This window comes from Dermacentor variabilis, chromosome 6, assembly GCF_050947875.1.
Source record: "Dermacentor variabilis isolate Ectoservices chromosome 6, ASM5094787v1, whole genome shotgun sequence".
NCBI lineage: Eukaryota > Metazoa > Arthropoda > Arachnida > Ixodida > Ixodidae > Dermacentor > Dermacentor variabilis.
Window position 1 is genome coordinate 173,046,333 of NC_134573.1, and position 16,429 is coordinate 173,062,761.

Sequence of the window (16,429 nt, forward strand, 5' to 3'; positions counted from 1 at the left end):
TTCGCCGTGCTCGCGTTTCTCTTTTCGTTTTCGATGTTAGCGGCGCGCCTAGGTCGGCGCGCGGTAAGTATAACAGACGCGCTGACACGGGACCGAAAAAAGGCAGATATATAGACAACTAGATATCGACGACAAGTCGTGTTCGTGCGACGTATGCGTGGGTCTTGTTAGAACAGTGCAGTGTTGTGGAAGCTACATGGGACATATTCTGGGACGATCGCTTTCGGCGATATCACTTTCAGTGCTCGCTTGGCTTGGCTGGTTTAGCAAAACCAGATGAGCCGATTGGCAAGTTGATCACTGCCACACGCGAAGGCCATAGTATCGCCATAAGTGATCGCCCGAGAATACGTCCCCCAGCTTGACACAGTATCCACTGGGGCCCGTGTTGATGAAACAGCTCTAATTCTAGAATTGTTCGTAGGAGCCGATGCCAGTCAATACAGATGCTGAACATATCGTTTGCGAAGGCGGCCGCCTAATAGCAACGAATGCTTACGAAAGAATAGATACGTGAATTGGGCGCTGGATTAGCTAAGTTGCTCTCACGTGAAAAAATCTCGAGATTCGTAATTAAGCACGCTCAACCCCTGCGACGAAACGTCGCTGTGGAAGCAGGACACCGGTCTGGTTTATCATCTGGAAGCAGTGGTAACGTAACTTTACATAATTCGATGAAGCGGCCTGTGCGAGTCTCTTGAACAGGGCCCGTGCTATAGTAATTAAGTTAATGATAAACATGTCCCTGAGAGCACATACCAGTCAATCATGATGTTGGCCATATTATTAGCGAAGGCAACTGGCTAATGGCAAACAGTACTTAGGCACGAAAAGCATCGCGAATTTGATCCCTGCTCTTTGTAGTACGGTTCATATATACAATAACCTTGTTGTCATTTCTGTCGTTATTCTCTCTTATTCGTCAGATATGAGCTCATGAAGAAGCCTTAATTTGACACAATTTTTTAATTATTTTTTTTCCTATGTACTCCATCTTGTCATTTCTCTTTCAGTTACTGCACGATAATCCAGGGACCAAATTCGTAAAGCTTTTCGGTCGTAAGCGTTCCTTGCCACTGGCCGGCTGCCTTCGTTAATAATATGTCCAGCATTAGAATTGGCTGGAATTTTCTCTTACGAACAATGGTAGCGAAAGAGCTTTTTGTGACTACGGGCTGGAGAAACTCACTGCAGAGGGCACCAAAAAGGTGCTTGCGTTACGCGTTTATTAAGCGTGTCTGAGACACTGTTAAGGAGGTATGAGAGGCCGTCACTTGACGCGCGCACATTGTGACCATAATGTCACGCGGTTTATGTGATCATAAACACCTTACGCCATATCCTGCGGACCTGCATTGTAAAGAACTTCGCAATTCTTGGGCGTAATACACCGTCACTGGCACGCGCGAGGCATCTACACCGTCACTCCGAGGTAGTTTTGTAATTCACCCCTACTATAAGGCAAAGAACACAGAACTCTACGAAAAAAAAAAAAATCGACACAGACGGTGTGCCTGGCGCTAAGGCGAAATGAAGGGGGAAGTTTCTCAACGTGTCACCGCGGCCGTTTATGTTAAACGAATTTCGTAAACCTATTCTCGCGCGCGCGCGAGGCGTTGGGCAATGAACCAACGTCTTGAGCTCTGCGCACGTATAGTTCTAGCAGCAAAGCCGTATCGTCGCAATGTGACTGCGACGTTTTCTTGCCTGTCATACCGTCACGGATGCGTTTCGACGGCAAAACAGACACGCCGGTACGGAGTCCTTGAAACGCTGTCCTCCTTATACATTGCACACTGGGGACAAATTCAAAGCACAAACGCAATGCGACGGAGAGACTGCCACCAGATTTTGCGCTACCGTACTGTTAGCCACGGTACGGTGGAGTACTGCGGTGGAATATAGTGTCACACCGCACTCTGGAACGCAGACATTTATTCAGTGAGGCTTGGTTTGAGCGAAAATTCGGTGCACAGTCCTTTCGCGTGCGCGCTTTCATAATGGCATACACGTCACTACTATGCAAATCTGTCAACTACTTTATTTATTCTGTTATTTTTGTTGGTTACAAGCACGTAGTGTACTTGGTATGTATATATTTGGCATTCCTTTATCAATGTGTCCTTGATGTGTAGTCTATACGCATCCGTCGAACAGGGCTACCACTACCTATGGACGATTTCTTATAAACATGTGTTCTGTTCCCATGCCAACAAAGTTGGGCAATACTTTTGCCGCCCTATGTTACTTGCTCTACGTCGTAAACCATCCCGCCTCTAACACACACACGCACGCCCACACGCGCACTTGTCCGCCGAAAGCGCTAGCGAACCTACGCGTCACTCGCTCGAGCTCTGAAGGAAGACACAACCACGGAATTCACGGATGACTGTCCGCGCTGGTCCGAACACGCCTTTTGATGAGCAGGTTGTGCTTCGATTGTGGTGTTTTGGCGGCCCGTGATTGAGCCCTTTAGAAGCATCGAACCAATCATCTGGGCTTTCCTCTTGGCGCCCAGCAATCCCAGACAAAACACTACGGGCGGGAACGTGTACGGAAATCTACTATGCGCATGTTGGCATGTCCGGACGTGTAGCAGCGTGTAATACGGAGCAAGAAGCCCTTGCTACGCTTCTCGTACCGGCAGATGGGAAGAAAATCGGCTCTGCGTAGTCGACCACCATATAAGAGCGGGGCACATGACGGTCGCAAAATAGAGGGCGTGAGTACAAGAGCACTAAACATGATTATCAATTATAATGGTCTTGCCCTTATACTGCTTCGAACAGAGAGGGCTGCGTAGATATTTTTCTCCGTACCACGAGGGAGTGCTCGACTGAGCATTTGATCAATGACGTACGGGCAGTGGTATTCAGGCACGACTTCGTATAATAGTGCGGATTGACGCAGGCAAATAGCGAGGATTTTGTCGCTGAGTCAAGTACATCGGCTTTTTGGGCAACGCATATCTCAGTTCTTATGAATTTGGGAATAAGATTGAATATTTGTATATCAAATCGGGCTAGCAATAATTTCTCATACACTTACGTGATCTGATAAGTTTATAGTACCGAGACAGCTTTATGTGCTTTTCAGTGTTTAGTTTTTTTTTGTGTGTATACCTGCTTGAAGGTTAAGTGAATTGAAAGATACCAGTGAATGTGTAATAACTTGTTACTTCGCGGTTACCGCGTTTTGTCTGCAATTTCCCTATTGAACCTTCAAATAAGACGCGCTATGCATTCTTCTCGTTAAATTTTCTCATTCCGTAGCGGATATATGTTTGCTTTGCTCTGCCCCAAGCTGAGACTAAATTTATTACCAGTGTTATGCCCGCATGAACGTGTTCTGTGTTCTCGTCTAATTTATCTCAATAGGGTGTAAAATTGGGCCAATGGGTTGAGCTTGATGCTAGAAGTACTGCAATAAGACAGCAGCACAAGACAGAAATACACTGGACAGGTGCTCAACTGCTAACAACTGACCGGTTTACGGCACACACAGGAAGGAATTTCAACCAAGGGAAAAGTCGGAAGAGCCTGTGCCGCTGTAGACAGGATAAGAACAGGCCAGTCACGAAGAAACCTGTGCTCGGTCAATAATCGTAATAGTTTTGTTACTGGTGCCTCTGGTGTTGTTTATAGCATCCCACTATCTTGTGTAAAAAATGTATATTGGACAGGCTGGCTAAACCAGTTAATTGTAAACCAGTTATTGACAAAACGCATGTGATCCTCAGCCACGCGGATCAAAAAGTATGTGAAATCATTGAAGCTTTCCACATAAAGAAACACAATGAACATTTCATTTCCGTCCCATCTATTAACCTACACGATTGTGAAAGCAGTCTAAGACACCAGACATTTTGACGAATTGTGACTATATAGTGGGACATCGAATGCATTAGTGGTACGTTGATATTCTGAACACTATGTGACGCCTTCGCAGACTGAGCCCACATGAACAATTATGTATTGTATGTGTGTGATTTTTAACATTTTATTTTGTTATTCACTTTCTCTCATCTAACGCATCCCTTTGCCCCCTGCCCCGGTACGGGGTAGTCAACCGGAGATAATCTTTGGTTAACCTCCCTGTCTTTCCTTTGATTTTCCCTCTCTCTCCTCGAAATATGTGACAAATACAGTAGCGTGAGGGTGTGCGCGCAGACGGACTGTTTCGTATTTATTCCTTCCTGTGCGCAATAAACAGGTCAGTTGTTAGTATAGTTCAGCGCCTGTCTTGTGTATTTCTGTCTTGAGCTGCTGTCTTTTTGCGCTGCATTTAACATGAATCTATCTGAGTACGTCGAACACTTTCAGGCCTCAAACTGTCCTACTCCGTACTTCTATTATTAGGTTATTTCGAAGCCAAGTCAGGTTTTATAAGAGACACTTTTTTCCTCTGAATTCTGATGCGCTATCCCGAAGGCGAGTGCCACTCCATCGCAGTAGCTCACCAGAAAGTATATGATTATCATGCTATGTAAAGATTCAAAACAAAAGGTTAGGGGGTTTATCTCGCTCGTAGTACAGCAGATGATGGTCGCCGAACTTCTCTGTATAACATGTAACTCGAAGTAGACCACAGAGAAATACAGTACTACAGGTACTCTTTACCTTTAACGCATGCATAACTGAACATAACAGAACCGTCTTTTGCCTTGCGTACCACAGTAGAAAAGAGCTACGAGTGTAGCTGTACTATTGCGACTGTTTCGTGATCTTGTAGGAATTTACACTTTAGTGTATGTGTGTGCATAAAAATAAAGAGTACACGGGCCTGCCAAATATTGAACCCCCCTCCCTTTTTTTTTTGCGTTTATTTCAACCGACAAACAACGACGAAGAGCACTCTCTCACCACTCAGAGCCTCCTCATCGAACCTTATGTCGCCGCCCTGTGTGCGTACACGCTAGAGATTTGAAGCGCTCCAAACGCAATCTTGTAGCTCGTTACACTTACTCGGCGGCGCCAGCGACATGAGTGCTAGCTCTGACGAGATCAATTATCGAGCAGTTCTTGGGCAGTTCTCGAACAGTTCAAGGTTATCGTGTTCAACACCCGCTAAACGGAAGGCGACATTTTTTTTTATAGCACGTAGCTGGTGAGCTTCGACAACTAGCCGTGTCCGCGCTTTCTCGCGAACTTTGGCACGCATTAAATGTTGCACGTTTATAAGGGTTATTAACAGCGTTTATGTATCGAGAATGTATCGTTAAATTAGCGAGAAACTTAATATGTAAAGGAAAATGTGCAGCCATTGCTACAGCGTGGGCTTTTATCTCGAGGTCACTTTCTTGCGTCGAAAACCTGCTTCCGCCTACTAGTCTCATCTTCCTCCCAACCGTGTGAAATACAGCGTAGCGAGCCAGACGCAGAAGCTTGTCCGGTCGACCTCGCGATTGTGATTTTCTTCTTTCTTTCTTTTTTTTTCTCGTTTCCGTCAATCATCCAACCCGATGAGCCCGCTTTGCTACGTATGAAAGCGGGGCTCTTGGCTAACATTTGAGGACCTTGAGCGAGATGGGTTGTGAAAACGTGCATACCTGCAGAGATAGGAAAACCGCGCTGCAGGACATGTCAGTCGCGTTTACAAGTGCATGCTTTCTTCACAAGCATACATAAATAAATAAATAAATAAATAAATAAATAAATAAATAAATAAATAAATAAATATATATATATATATATATATATATATATATATATATATATATATATATATATATATATATATATAGCACTCTATTACGTTTGTGGCTTGCGATCTGAGCAAAGCCGTGCTCCCAGCCGTGTGCCTGACACTGTTCGCCGTGCACGCATTGTAACCGACTTTAGCCATACATTGCTAAATGCGTGCAGTATCATGGAAACTACTCTATTTCCACGAAAACACTTGCAAAGTGCGCATTACTTCGAAATACATTCTTTAACTGTAGATCCTCCAAGAACACGTTGCAGATAAGCGTTACTGGTGCTTTAATCATATTTTCTTGCCAATTCTAAAGTTTACATCAACCAAAAGAAGTATTAGGCATTACTTACAACACGGAGGTGCACAAAAATGCGAGAATGCACATGGGCACATTACAAAAGGTTATGCTGCAAGAGCCGGTATAACATGCACGGCTGAAGATCCCGGATTCAATCAATGGCTACGCAGTTTGGGTGCCGTTCGATCAAGAAAGCAGCGGTCGCGAACTCCCAAGTCATACCGTTCGTAACTACTTGTTGGTAATTTGCTGACCGCTTACTTTGCAGCACGTTCAGAATCAAGGTTGATTCACCCTTGTTTGGTAAGCAAACTAATCACACAGCGTATATGTGAATTGCTTTTTAAGATGGGAGCCCGTTCCGCCGCAGCGGATGGTGCTCTGCTGCTGAGCACTAGGTTGCGGGTTCGATTCCCGACCGCGGCGGCCAGATTTAGTTGGGGACGAAATGCAGAAACGCTCGTGTGCTCTGCATTAATTCCGTGCACGTTTAAAAACCCCAGGCGGTCAAAATCATTCCGGAGCCCCCCACTACGGCGTCCATCGTAGCAACAGTTACTTTGGGACGTAATGCCCAACCCAAACCCAACTATCGCTCACGCTGCCAGTACATCTCGCTCATCGGAGGCGCATTTAATCTTTATTAGACTCACTGGTCTCAGTTGAATACTTCGGTTTGTTTAGTGTTGCGACGTGTTTTCTGCGTGTTGGTGTATCTGTGTCGTGCACTGTGCGTATCATTTCATTTTTCATCGCACCCATCGGGAGTAGCATGCAGGCATGCCACCAGGCAAACATCTCCAAACTTCATCAGAGAGCCTCTTAATCTCTCTGAAGCCAGCGATAGAATATAAATACGGGCTCAGTTTCTGAATTCGGCCGTAGGTAAGACGGCGCCTGCAACCGCAGCTCGCACGACGCGCCAGCTCTTTTACTGCATCAGTGCAGATCAACGTGTCGTCGTCGTGGTACTCAGAGATGCAGATCGCGTACGTGTTGCCGCTTTACTACACGAAGTCGCCAAACGGGAATGCTATGTCGAGAGAGAGACTCGTTCAGGGGAATGGGCCACGGCGGGAATTGGGCGAAGAGCGCCGTGAGAGTAGATCGCGAGGACCTGGGGGGCATCACCTGTGCGCTCTTCGACGCCCGCGCGTGACGACGAGTCGCGCGGGGACGGCAACATTCCCCAGCGCGCGCGCGCGGGCGCCCAGTAGTTGAGAATCGGGGGCACCCGTGTAACACTACGTCGACGCAGCGACGAGCAAGACCGGGTCTCCTTGACAGGAAAGGCAACTTTCACGCCGAGGACGACTCGCTTGGCACTGCGCGAGATGAGTTTGACTCGACAACGACCGCGGCGTGCACCGGAGGAGGGTGAGAAGGGGGGGAGGGGGCGTCTGATGTTATAAGACAGCATCGCCTCTGATCTCGCTTCGGCCGTGCGCGTGTATGTGGGTCTATACAACGGTAGCGGTGAGACGGCTTGGACGATAATACGCGTGCGCGACGAGGAGCGAACGGCCGGCCAAATGAAGGGAAAGAGCGAACGAAGCACGCGTGTCTCTCGATGCGACGGGGCGGGTCGTGACGCTAGTTAGGAGTTGTGATGCAAGCCGCGTGTACACAGCCGAAATTGGAGCGCTTCGACCACGCTCGTGTGCATGCGAAGTGCCGTGGCTTGTGTCATTGACACAGATGCGTTTCTCTGCTGTCAGCGAGTCGCGGTTTTCCTTTACGTACGGCATGCCAGCGTGGCAGCGTTCGCGATTCGTAGGTGAGCTTCAGTAGCCGCCCGGTGTTATGCAACACGCAGCAGACAAGTGTTAAGCGCTTCGCAACCCCGCATTCAGGCTTACGAGAGAGCAGTGATGTCTTAACTATTCACGTGCCAATCAAATATAGTCTATCATGTAAATTTGACCTGTGGAGTCATCAAACCGGACGAGCATTTTAACTGTGGAGAGACCTGCTTTGTAAAAAAGTCGAATAAAAGACTAGGCTGCCTCCAACAGTGCTTTAGTCTCAATGGGAATCATTATAAGTACTTTTTTTTTTCTTGACCATGGCTTTGTCGCCAACATACTTATAGCTTCTTTTCTTATTCTATATTCACGTAAGCGGTGTTGAAAAGTCACTGATCCTTCCGCTACCGATCGTTTCAGGTGACCGCTGCTTCACACTATTGTTTTGTATAAGATGATATCGGCGTGCGTTTTAGAGTTTTATGTGAACCATTCAACAGTTCGACGCTTCAAATTCATTGCAGTATATAGAATGAATACGGCTTTGTTCATGCATTTCACCTCATGCGCAGCGCGCTTCACTTTCATGAAGACAAGCGCAGACATCGCAGTATGCCAAAAGCATGGCCTTTAAAATGTAGGTTCCCACGTTGCTGTATACATGAATAAAATGAACGGAAATAATAGGATGGAAGCGATTTGTTTCCTGCTACCCCACTTCATTTCTGGATGGGCACAAAAGTGCAGAGCTTAACCTAACCTAACTTAAGTGAACATAAATAATGCAAAACTCTCCAGACCTTCGGAATGTGAGCACTAAGACGGTATAAACGATTAAATGATAAAACTAAACAAATGATTGTTTAGCCAAACAGAAACACTAAAACAAAACGGGCTCACGCATACAGCGAACAACAGATCATTCCTCTTGCTTGTTGATTCGGAGCAGTCCTAACTTCCTAACTTGTTTATTGTCCTAACTTGTCTATTGATTCCGAGCAGCCCCCCAAACTCGGTCTCGAGGGAAGCCGCAACGCCGAGGCTCGGGTCAAGGCTTAGCAGCAGCGATGATCGAGCTCTCTTCGTCATTACACTGATCCATGACGTAAATCACATCTTGAAGGAATCAACTGCGGAAATGTCTTGAACACCATGCTCTGACGATGAAGCGAAGAGATGAGTCCTCTCTCTATATAGCAGATCGAGAACACGCTTTTTTTTTTAAATTCATTTTATGTCGAATAACTTGTGCACCCGCTCGAACAAATTGAAAGGGAGCCCCCTGTTTTCAAGATGCGATAGTGCCTATATATAGGCACTGCCTAAACACACATGCCCCACATAGAAGTACATAGCGCAATGAGACTAAATATCCAATGCGAAATTTAGCTACTTGACACACATTAACGCGGCAGATCTGAAACGACCGGTCAACAGTAGCCATAGCCTAAATACGAATTGTCCCCGCTCCTATTGTTCCGTCACACACTGAATAGTCACACACTGGAGACAGTATGGTTATGACTTCAACAACATGTCTCGCCGAAGATGAAGTGTAGAGATGACCTCTCTCTCTCTTTTATATACATATATATACGCGCGCGCGTGTGTGCCTGTGCGTGCGTGCGTGCGTGCGTGTGTGTGTGCGTGTGTGTGTGCGTGTGTGTGTGCGTGTGTGTGTGCGTGTGTGTGTGCGTGTGTGTGTGCGTGTGTGTGTGCGTGTGTGTGCGTGTGTGTGTGTGTGTGTGTGTGTGTGTGTGTGTGTGTGTGTGTGTGTGTGCGCGTGTGTGTGTGTGTGTGTGTGTGTGTGCGTGTGTGTGTGTGTGTGTGTGTGTGTGTGTGTGTGTGTGTGTGTGTGTTGCACGTGGCTTCTCGAATAGGCAGGACGCGTGTCGAGAGTGAGCTCCTGAACAACGCTTTGCAATGTGGTCAACACGGTTTAATTCAAGGATCCGGGACCTCCAATACATGCGAGGTAAAACTAACGCACTTCTCTCGCATTTACCGTTGAATCGCCACTGTATTTCTTTCCCTCCGTCTATTACTATTTACAAATAAGAGGCGTACAATCGTGCTGCGGTCACTCCAGAAGGCGAAAGACGCCTACCACCACACTGCGAGAGAGCGGCCAAAGGGGGGCAAACGTACATAAATCAAGCAGGAAATAAGGCCAGGATGCGCCGCGGCGCGCGGAAGCCGCGTCCAGTCGGACTCTCACGGCGCTCAGCGAGGGGGGTCGCCGAGAGAGAACGCAGTTCTCGGTCAAGTAATAAGGGCGAGCCGTCGTCGGTCGGTCCGAGGATAATCGGCGATTCGCGCGTCCAGCCCACGGCGGCGGTGGCGGCGGCGAAAGTGCGAGAGCGTGCGCATAACGCGCACATTAGGGTTCCCGTAGTACGCGTCTCGCTGCATGTGTACCCCACCACGCAGGCACGGAAAATAAACTAAGAGGGTCCGCAAGCACACTCGCAGTATACGCAATATTCGGGGTGTGCGGTGCGCTCTCGGTCGCTTTTCACCCACGGTTTCTGGCGAAGGCCGAGGAGGGAAAGCTTCCCGAGATGCCGATGGGGGCTCGCCGTCTCGTTACGCAAGAAGGGTCCGCAGGAATAACCGGTGCGGCGTGGGAATGCTTAATCAGTCGAGTGTGCGTTAGACGAAACGCTCGTGTAAGCCGGCTTGGCTCTCGTGGCAAGATGCCTGCGATGGTCTATCAATGCGCTGACATTTGGAGGTTCCCAGAATCGATTGAATCGATTAAACAGTAGGCGGTCAAGATACTCCAGTTCTCCATTGATGCAGCGGAACTCGCCAGGCTGAGGACATGTGATTAAATCACTGAGATAAGAGACCGAAAAAAAAAACGCGAAATAAGTAATAAGAAAAATAATAAGAAAAGAGTAAACTAATTGATTAAAAGAAATCTGAAACATCATTCGTCTTTCATAAGGAAAAATTAGCGGCACTCCAGCATTGTCTATGACTGATAGAGTAATAAGACGTGCGGACGAAACGGACGATTCCAACGAAATATACATTAGTGCTCTACGTACCGTCATTTTATTACAATTTCTTTTTCTAACCCAGTGAGACTCGAATGATTTCTATTGAGAAACTGGTGCCGGTCTCACGATTCCTATGTTTAGTGGATACACTTTCAGCCATACCCGGTTTCAATTTCACAACTGAAATATGCACGTCAAGGTTGGGGTCGCGAACCGTCCCGAATTAGCGGGACAGTCCTAATTTCTGTCTAATTGTCCTGTGTCCCGACCTGACCCAGTCTGCGAGGCCAAATCTTGACCCGACTGTTACTCTTATTTTTTATATTGGATAAGAATAAATATACCAGATTTCATTTTTTATAATGCCTGAAAGTTCATTTGCACATTCTTCTTTCTTGTGTTCTTTCGCACTGTCGTAAACAAAACGGCGGTTTCGTTTTTTGCCGTTTTTCTTGTTCTGTTGAAGGCCCTAACTTTTCACAGCACCTCTATTCGTAATGGTAGCCGTGTTAGTCTGGAAACTATACTGCACCTTTCTTGTTAAAAATCGCGGCATCATATGAGAAAAAAAAAATGTTAAACTTTGTTGCACGTAGACTGGCGGCTCCTGGAACTGCCACGGTCGGCCGCCACCAGTCGCCTATGTCCCCTGCTGAACATTCCCCTCCCTTTCCGTCCCGACTTCGTTCACTGTAGAGTTGGCAACCCTAGAGATCAAGGCTGGCTATGTTGCCTAAATATAATTTTTTAAATTTACGATTTCTGATGTCCGACAGTGCTACGTATCTTAGCCAGCAGAATGTGTACTCTTGTAAATGGGTTTAGAACGAAAGGTATTCTCAGAACTACATTTTCATTGACTTGGCGTAAAGAAGATAGCATGATATTAGATAAAATAAAAGGGAAACGCCGCCGTACTGAATTTGGTGCTCGAACCCCAGCGCCAGTAAATCAGTGTGAGGTCAAGGACATAAAAAAAAAAATAATTTGGCGCGTTTCGCCACTGGAAATTTTTAAAACATTTTGATAGGTTGAGCGCTTATGCCCATAACATAAACTTTTTAGTTCTTTTTGTTTTTCTTTACGGGTGAGCTGTTAACGAGACCAGAGCGTACATTCTCGAAATCGATTACATCACTGCAAACCGGCGCGGGAACTTGAAAGTGGCGTTGTCTCCTGTCCTTAATTCTGGCTTTCTTTTTCTAGCTTAGATAAGTACTCTCTCGTGGTATACATTGACCTTTCGTGTTGCAGGAAGCGTAGTCCACTAACCAAGCTTAGTCTAATATTCCCGTTAGTGTACATTTAACGACATGTTGTAGGTATACAGCAAGTGGGCCACTTGCTGTGACAGGCGCGGGCACGCGCATGTCGTATAATGCACGGCGTTCGACGGTCTTCCGCGGTAAAACGGTAACGACGACAGACAGTGGTCGCTGGAACACCCTGCCTATACGAACACGGCGTGCGCGTGCCCGTTTGCAGCAAACCGAAGCGTACAATAGGTCGGCTTCGACGCGGCGACCGCCGTGGTAACGAACAGGAGCCGACCGCGCGCACACACCGTGCAAACAAAAAGGAGGAGAGAGAGAGAGGGGTGCTAGCCGAAAGGCCAAGCGACACGGGAGCCATAGACTGCGGTGCTCGGCGACCAAAATAGCGCGGCACTGCGCGCGCGCGTCCAGTGAGCGGAGCTGGTGCACAAAACGAGCCGCCGAGTGAAACAGGGAGGCCGCGGCCAACTCGCTGCGGTGCGCGACACGGACGGCGCGCCCGACGCCGCAACAAACGGTCACGCGCGAACGCCCGTGTCCCGTCTCCGGTCGGAGCCACTTTCGGACGGGCCGGAGACGATTGGCGGCCGATGCCAGCGGCCGAAGAAGCAGGAAGAGACACATGCGGCGGGCATCGCGTATTGAGGGGGGGAAAAAAAATGGAACTTTTTTTCGCGCCGCTTTGCGGCCAGTGCCCCTGCTGAAGGGCGTGCGAAATCGAGGAGTTGGAATGAGAAGCAAAATGGTTACGTGGTAGCGCGCGGAAGCTACAGGGAGCAAAGCAGGCGGCTGTAGGACGACGACGCACAAGGCAAGAAACGCGCGCTGACAGAGTGGCTCGAAACTGAATTGGTTAGACATAGCGAAGAGCGACAGGTTAGAAATATGATAGCATTAGTGCATATCGGCTGAGGCCAAGGAAACGAAGGAAGGAAGATAAGCCAAAGGTGAGTTTAGATGTCTAGTCTGTACGCTAATAAAAGAGGTGGATGAGTATGAAGGAGGGAAAGAGGGTGGGGAGGGAGTGCGAAAAGTAGACAAGACAACCGTATTGCCTGCTTCTGCGGTGTTCGTTTTATTTTTTCCTCTTGTTTTTTCCGCGCTTGACGTACACTGTGGTCATTTATACCGACTATGCGAGAAGCCAACCGTGCGGTCTTCCTCCAAAGAATTGCAGAGCTGCACAACTTCGGCGATGTGATATGACAACCGGCGTACTCAGCACGGCCCGACCGGCAGCGCGAAAGAGAAAATAAAGAAAAAGAAAGGCCAGATACAGAACAAGTTAAAATTGTTGTAACAGACAGAAGGTAGCGGGCAAATAAGCCAAAGACGACGACGAGGACAGAGTGACTCTTTAGCCGCAAGCCGGCTCATTTGCCTGAGCATCGAGAGCATATGTAGCGGCCTACACATACGAGAGGAGGCTATTTTAGTGCGGCCCAACAGCGTTGCACACGGCGTCGCGTACGTGCGTGCGCAAACTCGTGCGCCTTCCTTGCGTGGTGCACTTGCGCACACGCTGCCACGGCAACGGCGAGTGATACACAGCGTAGCTGCACATGACAAGAGGCGGCGCAGAGAGAGAGGGGGGAAGGAGGGGGGAGGGAAGGAGGCAGGTGCCCGGGGTCAAGCAAGGGGCCGCCGACGGCAACCTTCCGGGTTTACGTAACGAGCCGACTCGGGCCGTTCCCTCGGCTGCGGCTACCGCCCAAAGGCGGCCCTCTTCCCAGGTTCCTGTATCACGTAACGCGTCGCGCCTCCTTGGAACGGAGACTGTGCACATGTGCTGCCTTGAGCCTCAGACTTGTGTGCCCGGTTTGTTGGCGAGGCTTTTCTCTTTCTGGGTATATTGTTGGCACATATTGTTTGCATACGTTGTTTGGCGTGCGGGTAACTTCGCCGTGTGTATGGGCGACGCTGGTGGCTGTTGGTGAGTGTGGGCAGCTGATGCAGAGTCAATGAGAGGTCGTCTGAAAGGAAGCCTCAAATAAGCAGCGTGGCTTCTCTCTCTTCCACCACACCTTCTCCCCGCTCACCCTGACAAAAGGATGCGCAGTTCCTCCCGCCGTTCTACAGAGTATTCCAAATGCGAAGAGAATATTTATGCGAGAAGCGTTGAAACACAATGACACGACTAAGGCGTTTCCGAGTCATAAAATATTTAAAAACGCAAATTCGTAAGCAAGTATTCCCCTTTTTCCAAGAGGAAAAAAAGAAAAGTGGCCAAAGAAATAAAGCGCTATGGGTCTGAAAACAGATAAAAAATAATGAAGGATACGGATATTAAAGACATAAAAGGCTACCTTTTTTTTTTTTTTTTGAAAGCAGTGAAGTTGGCCAGCGTAAACGTATCTTACAGAACGTTGGCCCGGTTAATGATCTTCACAGTTGAACATGTTAAACGCAGTCGCTGTTGCCTGTCGTCTTGTTCTTTCGTCCGCGCCCAACATGCTCCATTTGTCTGGATGACCACTCCCACGCAGATGGCCGAAACATGGAAATAGGAAAGTGACAAGATGCGAAGACGTTGTCAACACGTGGACGCGAGAGAACGCGACCTCTGTTTTGCATGCTTATGTGACGTCATGCCCTTCGCGCCCTTCTGATCACTACACTCCTCAGGCTAAAACTCACGCCACAACAGAAGTGCCTTGAAGGCCCCTGGATGACTCTGGCTTCCTACGCTTCAACCCCGCGCACTGACACAGTAATGCAGTTCTGCCAAGGGCTACTTGCGTTACCTTCGGTGTACTAAAACAAAGTTTTATTGTTTTTCTTTTTCCAATATTTCAGGAACAAATCGCGCAGATTAGCATGGTTCTGGTCACGTCGAAAACTAGTGTGGACACAGTGGGACTCAACTACCGGTTCCTGAAGTCAGGTTAGAGAGTCGACTATTGTGCCCATAAAATTCACCACGAGGCTCCATGATCTAATTTAATTTTTAGCGAACTGTACTGACAGGGGCAACTATAACAAAGATCGCTGGGTGAGGCCTTCGTGTTGCAATCAACATAACATAGGCTGACGATGACAATCAAATGTGTGTGCGTGTGCGCGCGCGCATGTGTGCGTGCGTGCGTGCGTGCGCGCGCGCGCCCGTCAATATCCAGTAGGTTACCGTTAATGACAATCTCCACCTCACTAGAAAAAAAGAAAATAAGCAAGCATAGGAGACACTCAGAAGGCAAATAAACGAGGCAGGAAGAAATGCGAAGCGACAATTACACTCCAGGCTGTCTGCCTACAGTTCCCTGGTTAGCAGGGCATAAGTCGTTGCTCAGACATATAGCTGACTCCTTGACCTCATGGCTAGCGCCATCAAAAGACAGCACATGAAAAGCAAACAATGGTTAGGAAAGGGCGGGCAGCTCTGCTTTTCTTAGAGACCAGCGGTAATTAGGAACGCGCGAAGAGGTTCAGTAAGCGGGGGAATTGCGAAAACAACATCGTTTCCTCCCGCCTTTTCCTTTTACGCGCCCCAGTGCCATTCGGTGCTCGCTTTTTCGCTGCACTTCTTAAATGACCGCTACACTTCCGCCCAGTTTATGCCAGCGGAGCTCGGCAGGCGCGTCCACGTCCGGCAGAATCGCAATCAAGCTGTCCTTGCGTCGCCGTTGTCCCCCCATGCGATTCTAATGACCGCGCGCGACGAAAGGAAACACAGCGAGCGGTGCAAAACGGTTGGCCTTCTTTTGTTCTCTCAAAGGACCTCAAATAGACGACTTTCTGACAGTTAATTGTTTAGGAGACGTAACTTCAGGGGTATCTCTTTTACCGCAATCACCTCTCTAGATTTCTTCTTTCTTTTCTCCTCTCGCCGCCGTCTACTGCACTAATTGGGGCAGAAGATGGGCAAGGACTGTCCAACGTGTCCAACACGCTCTGCAATAGGGAAGGTCTTTTCTGATAAGACCGTCTTTTCCGCGCGCTTTCGCTGGAGAAAAAGAGACGCAACACACGTACTACGCCGCCTCTTTGTTCATCCATGGCGAGGTTGCGCGAAAGAAAGCGAGGCTCGTATACACACCACGGCGGGTGCCGGAGAGAAAGGCGTCAAGCACGACCCAAGTCACGGCACGTCGCGCCTTCTGACTCGGCGGATCAGCGTATAACATCCGCGAGGCTCGAGCACGCACACAGTGTCTAGATGTGTGCGTGTGTTCACGCGTGCGCACGCGCGGTAGAGCCCCGGTCTCTCGTGACAAAGTATGCGCGCCATTGTTCTTCGCGTGGGTCGCAACGCTGCGCCACTACACGACGGCCTTTACACGCACGCGGTGTGTGGAGGCCTTCGGATGCTCCTCCGCCGTGCCACTTCGTAATGACTGTCACGCTTTACGTCTCGCTAATTCCGCGCAGTGTCGCGGACGACACAGCGTTGCCGTCAGGTAAGCAGGTTCTGCG